This window comes from Oncorhynchus masou, chromosome 19 (assembly GCF_036934945.1).
Source record: "Oncorhynchus masou masou isolate Uvic2021 chromosome 19, UVic_Omas_1.1, whole genome shotgun sequence".
NCBI classification, from domain to species: Eukaryota; Metazoa; Chordata; class Actinopteri; order Salmoniformes; family Salmonidae; genus Oncorhynchus; species Oncorhynchus masou.
This window is the reverse complement of record NC_088230.1, coordinates 30,732,342-30,745,712: the sequence shown is the minus strand read 5'-3', so window position 1 is coordinate 30,745,712 and position 13,371 is coordinate 30,732,342.

Here is a 13,371-nt window from a genome sequence, read left to right as displayed (position 1 = left end):
GCTTTACACCACTCCAGCCGACACTTGGCTTTGCGTATGGTGATCTTAGGCTTGTGTGTGGCTGCTCTGCCATGGAAACCCATTTCATGAAGCTCCCGATGAACTGTTCTTGTGCTGACGTTGCTACCAGAGGCAGTTTGGAACTGGGTAGTGAGCACAGATGAGGACAGATGATTTTTGACCTGCTACGTGCTTCAGCAATCGGCGGTCCTGTTCTGTGAGCTTGTGTGGCCTACCACTTCGCGGCTGAGCCGTTGTTGCTCATATATGTTTCCACTTCAATAGCACCACTTACAGTTGACCAGGGCAGCTGTAGCAGGGCAGAAGTTTGACTAACTGACTTGTTGGAAAGGTGGCATCCTATGACAGTGCCACGTTGAAAGTCACTGAGCTCTCCAGTAAGGCCATTCTACTGCTAATGCTTGTCAAATGGAGATTGCATGGCTGTGTGCTCGATTTTATATACCTGTCAGCAATGGGTGTGGCTGAAATAGCTGAATGCATTAATTTTAAGGGGTGTCGACATAATTTTGTGGGATATTGACTTGCATTGGTTTTTGGACAAAAAAATGCTAAAGTTAGCAATCTTTTGGTGACAGCAGCCAGGTAAACCAAAGCATTGATTGATGATTGCTGTCTCTCCTTGTCCAAGGACTGCTAACAGGATAACCAATATGTAATTTGGGCAAATCATCCCTTTTAAGCTATATTAATTGCTTAATCACTTAATCTACTTATTTTCTGCTGATGTCAAATGCCAAACTACCAACATATGACTAAACAGTTAGTACAACCATTCATAGTACAACCTTCGGTTTGAATGAGTTTTTAATCACAGCGCGTTATCAAGTAAACTCTCCTTGATTCTGTGTTTTAGTTGACAGTGAGATCAGTCTGGTTCTGATAGAAACCATCCCTGGAGTTTCAGATGGCAATGAATCCAAACCACTGCAACATAGTCAATTCAATGCGTTTTCCATTGCACACCCTAATGAACACGACCCACAGCTAGTAGGCATAGACTGGAAGGATCTTTAAATGATTTTATGCACCTTCACGTTGAGGTCAATAACTTTAAGTCAACTTTGAGTAGGGTTGCAAAATTCTGGGAACTTTCAATAAATTCACTTTTTTTCCCTCAGAAATCCTGGTTGAAGGATTCTGGACTTCCTGCTTATTACTTCTGGGAATCCTCTAACCGCGATTTCTAACCAGGTAATTTATTGAAGGTTCCTGGAATTTTGCAACCCTAACTTTGAGACAATGTTGTGTGTGTGTGTGTGTGTGGTGGTTGTGTGTTTTCTCTGATTCAGGTAAATCTTCAGTACATGGGTTTATGCAGAGTCATCTCTCTCTTATATGTATATAGAGTCTGTGTTTTTGTTTTTACCATTCATACGCAGTTCTCTTTCACAGGAAATCTGATTTTTACAGCCATTACTGTTTGGATGTGGTAGTGGTTTAATGGCATTCAATTAATAGTGTATGTAGTGTCATTAAGTTTTGAAAAAGTTCAGTCAAAGACACTGCGGTCAAGATGGCCATTAAAACCAAAGGTTCTTCAGGGAATAAAAAGTGGAGGAGGAGTTTGTGGCAGCTATTTCCATTACGATTTTTATTTCTAATCAATGCCCAACAGTGCGACTCTTCAATTTCTAACCAAGTGGTCCTAGTGGATTTAACAGAAAGATGGTTGTTGTTTCTCAGATGTCAGTGTGTTTCAGGGTAGTCGGCCTTGTTTTATAAAGGCCGTGGAGCTATATTGGCTTCATGGCTCGACATGTTCAACAAAAAGTTGGCCTCTGTTGATATTGTTGATGAACAGGAGAATGAAGTACATGGGAGACCGTGGAAACCTTCTGACACATGTGGCTATTTTATATTGATGAATGTGAACATTGCAAACCCATCGACTCTGTGATGGTGGCCCCCCAAATGCATACACTATAGTGGCAAATAACCATTCAGTTCCCTTCCTTTATATGCTTGGATATAGTGCATGGGTAAGATTTATCAATCTGGTTTCTCAGACATAGTTACGAAGAAGGATAAAACACTGTCTTTTCACAGTGACAATATCATAAAGCAGGAATGACATGAATTACATTTATTTCAACCACTGTCTTGTTTACTAGTTGATTTACAGAGTAAGAAAATGGGAGTTCATGTCATCCATCAAGAATATTAATATTTCAGTATATGGCTCAGTTTCAATGGAAGTTATATCGATGAGTGCAGCTGTATATCAGAAAAAATCTATTCTCCATTTCCTAAAGAGCTATTTCCTTTCAGGGCGGTAAGAACCAGAATTCATACAGTAATGTAATGTACAAAAAGTGCCCCGGGGTTTGCAAAAACTATTGTTACCTTTTTAGCTCTCCAAGATTGGACTGGGAAAAGGTCACTGACCCCTGAGCAGAGGGGAATGCACGTGTGTGTGTGTGTGTGTGTGTGTGTTTGTCCTTAAGTTATGTGTCTACTGTTTGTGGGTTTGTATTTCACCCACAGAATATACCAGAAATACCAGGCCACATTCCTCAGAGCTAATAGTACCAGTTAACCGTCAGATGTGATGGATAGAGGTGGCGCATCCCCTGAGGTAACTCAAACAGACCTGTGCCAATCATCTCCATAAAAAACATTGGATTTCACTTCACTTGAGCACACAATGACCCAGATGGATATATAAACATTAATGTATTATATCATGGTATATATAAAATGTGTTTCCAAGAACATACTGCCTGTAGTTCAGCAGCATACAGTATTAGCCCACAGCGAGATAATGGCCCTATAGCCGAGAAAAAGCACTCAGCCAACCTCATGTTTATGTCTTTTTGAAGTCGTAATGAGCTGGAAAGTGTTCGGTGGTGCTTGGCTGAACTCAGATGTAGAGCAGACCTGGGTTCAAATACTATTTGATATCATTTCAAAGACTATCTGGGCTTGATTGAGCTTGCCTAACACAATGGAACCAATAGATTAGTCAAAAAAGTGCAATCCCCACCCATCTGGCACTTTGGGCTGACTCAAACTAAAGCAAACGCTAGAAGTATTTGAAAGATTTCAAATAGTACTTGAACCCAGGTCTGGAGTAGCGGGAAGAAACTACAGTACTACTTTTCCTTTTGGGGGTTAAGAGGAAAGAAAACAACAAGGTTTGGTGCCAGGAAGCTGTTTGATTTGTGCATTCATTTTCCGATTTGGTCCGATGACTCTTTGTAAGGTTTTGATTATTACATTTCTGGACTCCAGCCTAATAAACAGAATATTGATCGGTGTACTTTGTATTCAGTCCAACATCAAAGGCTATTACTGATGGTTGTCTGTTAGGTATAGGCTTGTGTTGCAAGAAATAACTGTTTACATTGTTTTTATCTTGCCCTTTCTCAGTTCTACTTTCTCAGTGCAGATGGAAAGCTCCCAGCTCCATTTTGTCACACTGGGTTTGGAAACATTTTTTATTGTGCCACTTAATCATTATTTACTACAGTGACCACAGCTTGTGCTGCGGTTGTTGTTGGTGCAACACCATAAACTACATTTTCCTTTCATACAGAAGTATTCCTTGATGTTTATATCCCAAAAGCATTAGCTTAATATTTTAACTGAACTCCAGGTCCCCCCTCGAGTCCTTTTAGACCTTCTCCTTACCTCGTCTCCTTGAACCGTGAGTGTGACTTATCTCATTTCACTTCATCACAGACAAGAAAACAAGTAATGCCTTTTCAATTAACCTCTTTGACCATGGGTACGTCCCAAATGAAACCCTATACCCTGTTAAGTGCACTACTTTTGACCAGGGTCCATATGGCTCTGGTCAAAAGTAGTGTACTACTGTATACAGGGAAAAGGGTGCCATTTTGTACACAGACATTTCTATTGTCCTCCAATCAGAGGCGTGTCCAGGAAGCCTCACCAATTAAGAGGCTGGGGATTAGAGGGAGAAGGCCTTGTCCCAGGTGGGCCCTACTATACACTCCCATGGGGGAGTCCACATGCCCCGCTACAGTTACACACCCCCCCACGCCCCCATCTCTTGGGGCTTTTGGTACTTGCCGCCTGCTGATTCAACTGTACTGGCAGATAAGTAAAGGTTGTGTGAGGTTGCAGCAGGGGTTGTTATGTAATTATTTATTTTCTAAGTCAAATAGGAAGAGTGAAACTGAAGAGTGGTCCTCTGTAGCTTAGTTGGTAGAGCATGGATCTTGCAATGCCAGGATAGTGGGCTCGATTCCCGGGACTACACATACTTAATGTATGCACGCATTACTGTAAGTCGCTTCGGATAAAATCGTCTGCTAAATGGCATATATTGAATATGAAGAGGTTTGAAATCAATTATAAATGCAACAGTCAAAGTTTAAAGCAACTTTTGAAGGGGAAATTCGGGAGATATTTCACTGATCCACATCACATTTATCTCCACTTTACTTACACTGTACATCATCAGATGTCAGTCAGGGACAGATTGGGTCATACCCTTTACACGGCATGCATCAGCAGCCCAGACGCGGTATAAATGTACACCTCATTAATCTGGCCCCAACAATCCTGATGAACCAATCTGAACAAGCTGAGCCGAGCCAAGACGTGCTGGGCTAAAATGAATAGGTTGAAAAATGTGTATGAGAGAGTGGCCAGGCTGCCATGAGTTCAGATGATAGAGTGACACTCTCTCTCTGTCTCACACATATATACACACACACACTTTGTCTCGCTCTCTCTCTCCACGGTGGTCTGAGGTGGAGAGATCAAGGCTTTTATGGAGGTACTAAAAAGAGGGAAGGAGAACTCTCTGAGCCTTGCTAATGATTGGGAGGGAGGGAGGAGGTAAGGGGGAAGGTGAGCGGGTGGCAGAGAGAAGTGGGGGTCACAACTCACATAGAAAGATAGTATATTATGCCTTTGCACCCTAAGTAGTGTGCACCAAAGAGGGATTAGGGTGGCGTTTCAAACAGAGCCTATACATTCTCATCTGTAGCTATTTAATGAAGAGAAGGATTATAAGGATTGGAGGGGGGATAAGTCCAATCATCAGATCCCATCTAGCTATTGACAGTGAATATGGTCAGACATCCAACATACTTTTGGCCATGTAGTGTATGTGGACACCTGCTCGAACATCTCATTCCAAAATCATGGTCATTAGTATGGAGTTGGTCCCACCCTTTTCTGCTATAACAGAGAGTGGACACCACTCTTCTGGAAAGGCTTTCCACTATATGTTGGAACATTGCTGCAGGGACTTGATTCAATTCAGCCACAAGAGCATGAGTGAGGTCAGGCAATAATGTTGGGCGATTCAAATCAAATCAAACTATTTGTCACATGTGCTGAATACAACTAGTGTAGACCTTACCGTGAAATGCTTACTTACAAGCCTTTAACCAACAGTGCAGTTCATGAAGAGTTAAGAAAATATTTACCAAATTAACTGAAGTAAAAATAATAAAAAAGTAACACAATAAAATATCAAGACTATATACAGGGAGCACCGGTACCGATTCAGTTTGCAGGGGTACAGATTCAGTTTGCAGGGGTACAGATTCAGTTTGCAGGGGTACAGATTCAGTTTGCAGGGGTACGGATTCAGTTTGCAGGGGTACGGATTCAGTTTGCAGGGGTACAGATTCAGTTTGCAGGGGTACAGATTCAGTTTGCAGGGGTACAGATTCAGTTTGCAGGGGTACAGATTCAGTTTGCAGGGGTACGGATTCAGTTTGCAGGGGTACGGATTCAGTTTGCAGGGGTACGGATTCAGTTTGCAGGGGTACGGATTCAGTTTGCAGGGGTACGGATTCAGTTTGCAGGGGTACGGATTCAGTTTGCAGGGGTACGGATTCAGTTTGCAGGGGTACGGATTCAGTTTGCAGGGGTACGGATTCAGTTTGCAGGGTACGGATTCAGTTTGCAGGGGTACGGATTCAGTTTGCAGGGGTACGGATTCAGTTTGCAGGGGTACGGATTCAGTTTGCAGGGGTACGGATTCAGTTTGCAGGGGTACAGATTCAGTTTGCAGGGGTACAGATTCAGTTTGCAGGGGTACAGATTCAGTTTGCAGGGGTACAGATTCAGTTTGCAGGGGTACAGATTCAGTTTGCAGGGGTACGGGTTAGAGGAAATTTGTACATGTAGGTAGGGGTGAACTGACTATGCATAGATAATAAACAGCGAGTAGCAGCAGTGTATAAAACAAATGGAGGGGGGGGGGTGTCAATGTAAATAGTCTGGTGGCCAATCGGGGTAGAAGCTATTAAGGAGCCTTTTGGTCATAGACTTGGCGCTCCAGTACCGCTTGCCGTGCGGTAGCAGAGAAAACTGTCTATGACTAGGGTGACTAGAGTCTGACAATTTTATGGGCTTTCCTCTGACATCGCCTATTATATACGGTTAAAGTCGGAAGTTTACATACACTTAGGTTGGAGTCATTAAAACTAGTTTTTCAACCACTCCACAAATTTCTTGTTAACAAACTATAGTTTTGGCAAGTCGGTTAGGACATCTACTTTGCGCATGACACAAGTCATTTTTCCAACAATTGTTTACAGACAGATTATTTCACTTATAATTCACTGTATCACGATTACAGTGGGTCAGAAGTGTACATACACTAAGTTGACTGTGCCTTTAAACAACTTGGAAAATTCCAGAAAAAATGGCATGGTTTTAAAATATTCTGATAGGCTAATTGACATAATTTGAGTCAATTGGAGATGTACCTGTGGAAATATTTCAAAGTCTACCTTCAAACTCAGTGCGTCTTTGCTTGACATCATGGGGAAATCAAAAGAAATCAACCAAGACCTCAGAATTTTTTTTTGTAGACATCCACAAATCTGGTTCATCCTTGGGAGCAATTTCCAAACGCCTGAAGGTACCACGTTCATCTGTACAAACAATTGTACGCAAGTATAAACACCATGGGACCACGCAGCCATCATACAACTCAGGAAGGAGACGCGTTCTGTCTCCTAGAGATGAACGTACTTTGGTACGAAAAGTGCAAATCTATCCCAGAACAACAGCAAAGGACCTTGTGAAGATGCTGGAGGAAACAGGTACAAAAGTATCTATATCCACAGCAAAACAAGTCATATATCGACATAACCTGCAAGGCCGCTCAGCAAGGAAGAAGCCACTGCTCCAAAAACACCATAAAAAAAGCCAGACTGCAACGACAAAGATGATACTTTTTGGAGAAATGTCCTCTGATCTGATAAAACAAAAATAAAACTGTTTGGCCATAATGACCATCGTTAAGAACACCATCCCAACCGTGAAGCACGTGGTTGCAGCATCATGTTGTGGGGGTGCTTTACTGCGGGAGGGACTGGTGCACTTCACAAAATAGATGGCATCGAGAGGAAAGATAATTATGTGGATATATTGAAGCAACATCTTAAGACATCAGTCAGGAAGTTAAAGCTTGGTCGCAAATGGGTCTTCCAAATGGACAATGACCCCAAGCATACTTCCAAAGTTTTGGCTAAATGGCTTAACGACAACAAAGTCAAGGTATTGGAGTGGCCATCACAAAGCCTTGACCTCAATCCCATAGACAAATTGTTAGCAGAACTGAAAGAGCATGTGCGAGCAAGGAGGCCTACAAACCTGGCTCAGTTACACCAGCTCTGTCAGGAGGAATGGGCCAAAATTCACCCAAGTTATTGTAGGAAGCTTGTGGAAGGCTACCTGAAATATTTGACCCAAGTTAAACAATTTAAAGGCAATGCTACCAAATACTAATTGAGTGTTTATAAACTTCTGACCCAATGAGAATGTGATGAAATAAATAAAAGCTGGAATAATTATCTCTACTATTTTTCTGACATTTCACATTCCTAAAATAAAGTGGTGATCCTAACTGACCTAAGCCAGGGAATTTTTACTAGGATTAAATGTCAGGAATTGTGAAAAACTGAGTTTAAATGTATTTGACAAAAGTGTATGTAAACTTTTAACTTCAACTGTAGGTCCTGGATTGCAGGAAGCTTGGCCCCAGTGATGTACTGGGCCATAAGCATTGCCATTTGTAGCGTCTTCCGGTCAGATGCCGAGCAGTTGCCATACCAGGCGGTGATGCAACCGGTCAGGATGCAACCGGTCCTGTAGTCCACAATCAGCTCCTTTGTGTTGCTCACATTGAGGGAGAATTTCTTATCCTGGCACCACACTGCCAGTTCTCTAACCTCCTCCCTATAGGCTGTCTCATCATTGTCGGTGATCAGTCCTACCACTGTTGTGTCGTCAGCAAACGTAATGATGGTGTTGGAGTTGTGTTTGGCCACGCAGTCATAGTTAAACAGGGAGTACAGGAGGGGACTAAGTACACACCCCTTAGGGATCCCAGTGTTGAGGATCAGTGTGGCAGACGTGTTGTTGCCTACCCTTACCACCTGGGGGTGGCCCGTCAGGAAGTCCAGGTCCCAGTTGCAGAGGGAGGTGTTTAGTCCCAGGGTCCTTAGCTTAGTGATGAGCTGTGTGGGCACTATGGTGTTGAACGCTGAGTTGTAGTCAATGAACAGCATTCTCACATAGGTGTTCCTTTTGTCCAGGTGGGAATGGGCAGTGTGGAGTGCAATTGAGAGTGCATCATCTGTGGATATGTTGGGGCGGTATGCGAATTGGAGTGGGTCTAGGGTGTCCAGGAGGATGCTGTTGATGTGAGCCATGACCAGCCTTTCAAAGCACTTCATGGCTACTGACATGAGTGCTACGGGGCAGTAATAATTTAGGCAGGTTACCTTCGCTTCCTTGGGCACAGGGACTATGGTGGCCTGCTTGAAACATGTAGGTATTACAGACTCCGTCAGGGAGAGATTGACAATGTCAGTGAAGACACTTGCCAGTTGGTCCACACATGCTTTGAGTACACGTCCCAGTACTCCATCTGGCCCCGCGGCTTTGTGAATGTTGACCTGTTTAAAGGTCTTTGCTCACATCGGCTACTGAGAGTGTTATCACACAGTCATCCAGAACTGCTGGTGCTCTCGTGCATGCTTCAGTGTTGCTTGCCTCGAAGTGAGAATAAAAGGTATTTAGCGCATCTGGTAGGCTCGTGTCACTGGGCAGCTCGAATCTGGATTTCCCTTTGTAGTCCGTAATAATTTTCAAGCCCTTCCACATCCAACGAGCGTTAATCCTGTATTGACGCTTTGCTTGTTTTATGGTTCACCTGAGGGCATAGCAGGATTTCTTTATAGGCATCCGGATTAATGTCTTGCTCCTTGAAAGCGGCAGCTCTAGCCTTTAGCTTGATGCGGATGTTAACTGTAATCTATTACTTTTGGTTGGGATATGTACAGTGGCTTGCGAAAGTATTCACCCCCTTGGCATTTTTTCTATTTTGTTGCCTTAAAACATGGACTTAAAATGGATTTTGGGGGGGGGGTTTATATCATTTTATTTACACAACATGCCTACCACTTTGAAGATGCAAAATATTTTTTATTGTAAAACAAACAAGAAATAAGACAAAAAACAGAACTTGAGCATGCATAACTATTCACCCCCATCCCTCCCAAAGTCAATACTTTGTAGAGCCACCTTTTGCAGCAATTACAGCTGCAAGTCTCTTGGAGTATGTCTCTATAAGCTTGGCACACATAGCCACTGGGATTTTTGCCCATTCTTCAAGGCAAAACTGCTCCAGCTCCTTCAAGTTGGATGGGTTCCGCTGGTGTACAGCAATCTTTAAGTCATACCACAGATTCTCAATTGGATTGAGGTCTGGGCTTTGACTAGGCCATTCCAAGTCATTTATGTGTTTCCTCTTAAACCACTCGAGTGTTGCTTTAGCAGTATGCTTGGGGTCATTGTCCTGCTGGGAGGTGAACCTCCGTCCCAGTCTCAAATCTCTGAAGTTCTTAAGAATTTCCCTGTATTTAGCGCCATCCACCATTCCTTCAATTCTGACCAGTTTCCCAGTCCATGCCGATGAAAAACATCCCCACAGCATACCGCTACCACCACCTTGCTTCATTGTGGGGATGATATTTTTGGGGTGATGAGAGGTGTTGCGTTTGCACCAGAAATAGCGTTTTCATTGATGGCCAAAAAACTCAATTTTAGTCTCATCTGACCAGAGTACCTTCTTCCATATGTTTGGGGAGTCTCCCACAAGCCTTTTGGCGAACATCAAACATGTTTGCTTATTTTTTTCTTTAAGCAATGGCTTTTTTTCTGGCCACTCTTCTGTAAAGCCCAGCTCTGTGGAGTCTACGGCTTAAAGTGGTCCGATGGACAGATACTCAAATCTCCCCTGTGGAGCATTGCAGATCCTTCAGGGTTATATTTGATCTCTTTGTTGCCTCTCTGATTAATGCCCTACTTGCCTGGACCGTGAGTTTTGGTGAGCGGCCCTGTCTTGGCAGGTTTGTTGTGGTGCCATATTCTTTCCATTTTTTAATAATGGATTTAATGGTGCTCCTTGGGATGTTCAAAGGTTCTGATATTTTTTTATAAACCAACCTTGATCTGTACTTCTCCACAACTTTGTCCCTGACCTGTTTGGAGAACTCCTTGGTCTTCATAGTGCCGCTTGCTTGGTTGTGCCCCTTGCTTAATGGTGTTGCAGACTCTGGGGACTTTCAGAACAGGTGTATATATACTAAGATCATGTGACACTTAAATACAGTCTACCTGTGTGCAATCTAACTAATTATGTGACTTCTGAAGGTAATTGGTTGCACCAGATCTTATTAGGGGCTTCATAGCAAAGGGGGTGAATACATACAGTATGCACCCAACACTTTACCATTTTATCTTTAGTTTTGAAATTTTTTGAAACAAGCAATTTATTTCATTTCACTTCATCAATTTGGACTATTTTGTGTGTGTCCATTACATGAAATCCAAATAAAAATCCATTTAAATTACAGGTTGTATTGCAACAAAATAGGAAAAATGCCAAGGGGGGTGAATAATTTTGCAAGGCACTGTAAGTACGGTCACTGTGGGGACAACGTCGTCAATGCACTTATTGATGAAGCCGATGACTGAGGTGGTATACGCCTCAATGCCATTGGATGAATCCCGGAACATATTCCAGTCTGTGCTAGCAAACAGTCATGTAGTGTAGCAACCGCGTCATCTGACCACTTCCATATTGAGTGGAAGTGGTCAGATGGCCTGGCTCAGAGTCTGCGTTCCAATTCATCCCAAAAGTGTTCAATGGTGTTGAGGTCAGGGCTCTGTGCAGGCCAATCAATTTCTTTCACACCGATCTCAACAAACCATTTCTGTATGGACCTCACTTTGTGCACAGGGGCATTGTCATGATGAAACAGGAAAGGGCCTTCCCAAACTGTTGCCACAAATTTGGATGCACATAATCATCTAGAATGTAATTGTGTGCTGTAGCACTAAGATTTCCCTTCACTGGAACTAAGGGGCCTAGCCCAAACCATAAAAAACAGCCCCAGACCATTATTCCTCCTCCACCAAACGTTACAGTTGTTACTATGCATTGGGGCAGGTAGCGTTCTCCTTGCATCCTCCAAACACAGATTCGTCTGTCGGACTGCCAGTTGGTGAAGCGTGATTCATCACTCCAGAGAACGCGTTTCCACTGCTCCAGAGTCCAATGGCGGTGAGCTTTACACCACACCAGCCGACGCTCGGCCATTTAAACCCCTTTCATGAAGCTCCAGACGAACAGTTCTTGTGCTGACGTTGCTTCCAGAGGCAGTTTGGAAATCGATAATGAGTGTTGGAACCGAGGACAAACCATTTTTACGTGCTTCTGCACTCGGTGGTCTCGTTCTGTTAGCTTGTGTGGCCTACCACTTCGAGGGCTGAGCCATTATTGCTCCTAGACGTTTCCACTTCACAATAACAGCACTTACAGTTGACCGGAGCAGCTCTAGCAGAGCAGAAATTTGACGAACTGATTTGTTGGAAAGGTGGCACCCTATGACAGTGCCATGTTGAAAGTCACTGAGCTCTATTGTAAGGCCATTCTACTGCCAATGTTTGTCTTTGGAGATTGCATGGCTGTGTGCTCGATGTTATACACCTGTCAGCAAAGGGTGTGGCTGAAATAGCCGAATCCACTAATTTGAAGGGGTGTCTACATACTTTTGTATATATAGTGTATATTTATCTATTGATTGATTTCTGAGTGGAAAGTTATATACTGCCTTTTTAATTATTGTGCATGCTTTGCTTACCTAAGATCTAGGTATCCATTCAAACTCATCAGGGCTTGGAGTGTAATATAAAATATTGCAGGAGTATTTTACCATAATTGCAATGTTTACAACCCTCCCTTGTATGAATTATGTACAGGAGTGAGCGTATCTCTGGGGTGGTGGTTTTTACCTTGCAATTGAGCCCACTCAACCTCTCACAACTCCAATAAAGCAATGTAATGGAAAATCAATGAAATGGAACTCGTTTGGTTTTTCTCTTACAGAGTCATATTTCAATGCATTTTATGCGGTATGTTTTCATCTGTAGTTGAATTCCATCTAATCAACTATGATTCTGTACTAGTTCTTACCAGCGCCGGTTTAATTTGTAATCAGTGAAAACAATTAGTGAGACAAAAGTTTTGGCACCATTTCAATAAAGTGTGTCTCATTTAACTTGTTATGGCTGGGGGCAGTAATTGAGAAGCTTGGATGAATAAGGTGCTCAGAGTAAACTGTCTGCTACTCAGGCCCAGTTGCTAATATATGCATAGATTTGTAGTAGATTTGGATAGAAAACACTCTGAACTTTCTAAAACAGTTTGAATGATGTCTGTGAGTATAACATAACTCATATGGCAGGCAAACACCTGAGAAAAGAAATCCAACCAGGAAGTGGGAAATCAGAGGTTTGTAGTTTTTCAACTCTTGGCCTATCGAATACACAGTGTCTATGGGGTCAAAGTGCACTTCGTAAGGCTTCCACTAGAAGTCAACAGTCTTTAGAACCTTGTTTGATTCTTCTACTGTGAAGTGGGGGCGAATGAGAGGGAAATGAGTCAGAGGTCTGCCAGAGAGGCATGGGCTGAACACGGGTGTTCACGTGATAATTAGCTTGAGTTCCATTGCATTTCTGAAAACAAAGGAATTCTCCAGTTGGAACATTATTGAAGATTTATGTTAAAAACATCCTAAAGATTGATTCTATACATTGTTTGACATGTTTCTATGGACTGTAACAGAACTTTTGGACTTTTCGTCTTGACCTAGTGATCGCGTGTCATGAATTTGGATTACTGGGCTAAACGCGCAAACAAAAAGGAGGTATTTGGACATAAATGATGGACATTATCGAACAAAACAAACATTTATTGTGGAACTGGGATTCCTGGGAGTGCATTCTGATGAAGATCATCAAAGTGTTGGTGTTGTTGTCATTTCCGGTCATAACTTGCAG